Genomic DNA, 3,525 nt, shown 5'->3' with positions numbered 1-3,525 from the left:
TGGGAGAACGGCGTTGAAACATGTAAAATATCATGTATGAAACAAGTTGCCAGTCCAGGTTCGATGCACAATACTGGATGCTTGGGGCTAGTGCACTGGGACGACCCAGAGGGATGGTATGGGGAGGGAGGAGGGAGGAGGGTTCAGGATGGGGAACACATGTATACCTGTGGTGGATTCATTTCTATATTTGGCAAAACTAATACAATTTTGTAAAGTTTAAAAATAAAATAAAATTTGAAAAAAAAATGGAAAAAAAATAAAATAAAAATAAATTAATTGTTTTAAAGACACCAAAAAGTAAAAAGAACAATCTCTGGGAGCCAGTTGCAAAAGTGGCTGAAGTATCTCAGAGCCTTTTGATATGAGTAGTTTTCCATCTTGAGACCATCAGAAATAATTCCTACAGAATAAAGTCTCTCTTAACCAGGCAATCCCATTCTGGGTATATATCCAAAAGAAATAACATCAGTAACTCAGGGCTATCTTCTCTTCCATGTTCACTGTGACAGTATTCACAATAGCCAAGATATGGGAACCACCTGAGTGTCCATCAGAGAAAATGTGACATAGATAGATAGATAGGCAATGAATATTATTCAACCATGAAAAGGAAGGAAATCCTGCCATTTGTGACAACATGGATGAAACTGGAGAATACTATGTTATGTGAAATAAACCAGACACAGAAAAACAAATATGATCTCACTTATATGTGGAATCTAAAAAAGTCAGGCTCATGAAACCAGAGAGTAGAATGGTGATTGCCAAGACTTGAAGACTGGGGAAATGTTGGTCAAAGGGTGCAAACTTTCACTTATAAGAGGGGTAAGTTCTGGGGATCTAAGACATGTGTGGTGACTGTAGTTAACAACACTGTATCAGATACTTGAAATTTGCTAAGAGTGGATTTTAAGTGTTCTTACCACACACACACACACACATGTGCATGTGTGCACAAAAGGTAACATGTGCAAAGATGGTTATGTTAATTAATTGACTTTGGTAATCATTTTACAATGGATACACATTCAAACCATCATGTTGTGTATCTTAGATATTTACAATTTTATCTGTCAGTTATATCTCAATAAAGCTGAGGGAAAAAAGAAAGCATCTCTTAGGAGCAGGTGAACAATCTACAAATTAAAAAAGAATCTTTGATAATCAGTGTCCAAGAAAGAGCTTGAAATAGAGAATATCAAACTCAAGGGCAAAATTCTGAGCTAAAATAACCAAATATCCATAGAGATACCCACACCAGTTTCTAGGGCTATTAGCTGTCCAACAAGAATTTGGGAAAAGGGACTGTTGTTGTTTCTTAGCAGCAACTGGAGGGTTCTTTTCCTTTCTTTAAAGGACATTTTAAAGCAAAAAACAGTATCTGGATTTCTAGACACTCACAGGTAGGTTTCTTACACTCCGAGGCCTAGAACGCAGGTTAATATGTTCAAAGAAAAACACAAATATCCAACAGGTAATTGCATTCAAGGCATGGTAATAAAGACAAAACAGCACCAGGCACATCTCACACAGGCACGTGCCCTGCATCCAGGAGCACAGTGGTTGGGATAACACCCCTGTGACAAGATTGCCTTTGTCACTCAGCGCCTCTTGTCTCCTTTTATTCACTTTGCTGTTTTTCCGGTTGTAATTTTATCCAGAGATTGAATCAAGCTGTAGGCTTCTTATGGAATAACACCCCCAGACACTCACCCAAGAGTTGTTTGAACAAAGTTTTCAGTGGCAATGAATGAAAATGTTGGAATTGGAAGAGAAGTTGAACCAAGTGGAAAAACATACAGCAAAGGAAGGCCACCCATCCAATTAAGAGTGAAGAAAAATATTAGGAGACAAGACACTAAATACCAGGAGAAAAATGGAAGAAACTGGCTTCAAATAAGTAGGACCCATTCTCCTACCAGCATTCTTCTCATTCCTCTGCAATCCTCTGCAAGATAGACCATCTGCCAATTGCCAGAGTGTGTCACGAAGCAGAATGGGTTTATCGGCACAGCTGTTTGTTGTCCTCATTAATTCTAGGATAAAGTTAAAGAAAAACCAATGCAGAAGTCAGTACTCATCTCAGTAGCTACAACCCTTAAATATTCCAAGAGCTTACAGGTAAGCAAGAGAGAAAGCAGCAATGATGTTCCAAAGCAAAAATATATTACCCTTTGTAAATAAAGCAACGGGGTAAGAAATGGGGGAAATTTTCACTGATAGTAAACCAAAAACTAGCTATTTTCTCTGTAAACCCTTCTCTCCAAACTTCCTATCAGTAAAATCCTATCAAAACAATCAAGCACAAATGCATTCGTTTTTCGATTTCTATTTCAATGCAAAATGCAGCTCTCATAATGTCAGTTTCATGTAGTCTGGCCTTTCCAAGAACAAGTTAGACTTCAATGAACTGTACTGTTTGGAGGAGGCCCTTTAATTGAATTTTCAGGTTAACTGGGTATATGCTCAGGCCACCCAAGATGGCTGTTCTCTTGTTCTCTGTACACCTGCTGCTCAACCAGTGCCTGCTTCACTTACACCTGCTCCCAGGACTGACCTTCCCCCATACTTGCCCCAGACCCGGCTAGTAATTGTTCTAATCTTTACCTCAGAACATATCCACCTCTAACTTATCAAAGGGATGATGAGGGGCATGCGTGTCCCTGCTGCCAGTTTCCCTGGTAACCAATGAGCCAATCTGAGGTCAATATTCACCCTCCAACTGGAAACAGAGATGGCCACCATGTCCCACTTGTCAAGTCCTACCCAGTGTCTGCCACACACTGTGGGGTGAAACCCTAGGACCTTGCTTCAGACAGGTAAGCTTCCCCCACCCATTAAGCCACTGATGTCTGTGTCACTGACTGGGTTCTTTCTTCAGTCTTGAGGCTGGGCAAGTCCAGGGCTTGCAGACCTGCAAGGAGCAGCCGGGAGACTGAGAAACTCCCGTGAACACCCAGACTCTGGAAAGTAAGGAGGAGAGTGGGAAGTTGTGGGGCCCACGAGTTCCAGGGGAATATCCCAAAAGTTGTGGGGCAAATCCCAGGGTGGCCACCACTAGTATGTGGGGCCCCATGGTGGCTGTCTTGGAAGAGTGGGGGCCACCGAGAGTACAGAGAACTCATACATGGCCCTGAGGCTGTGGTGGAGATTCCGGATGCTATTACAGTGGAAAAAAGAGGGTAGACCATAAGGCCGTGGCCACAGCTCTGGGCTGGCCCTGCTTTTTGTTTTGTTTTGTTTTAATTTTTAAAATATTTACTTATTTATTTGGCTGCGCAGGATCTTGGTTGCATGGTATCCAGGATCTTTAGTTGCGGTATGTGAACTTTTTCACTTCTGGCATGCAGAATCTAGTTCCCCAACCAGGGATCAAACCTGGGTCACCTGCATTGGCAATGCATAGTCTTAGCCACGGGACCACTAAGGAAAGTCCTGTGGCCATTCCTTTTAAATTAAGAAAAACCAGACACACGGTGAAGGTTAACTTAAACGCTGACTCTTATTTCTCTCAAAGTGAGG

Source organism: Bison bison, unplaced genomic scaffold (assembly GCF_000754665.1).
Source record: "Bison bison bison isolate TAMUID 2011002044 unplaced genomic scaffold, Bison_UMD1.0 scf7180017864380, whole genome shotgun sequence".
NCBI classification, from domain to species: Eukaryota; Metazoa; Chordata; class Mammalia; order Artiodactyla; family Bovidae; genus Bison; species Bison bison.
The sequence above is the reverse complement of the archived record's forward strand: the minus strand, read 5'-3'. Positions refer to the sequence as shown.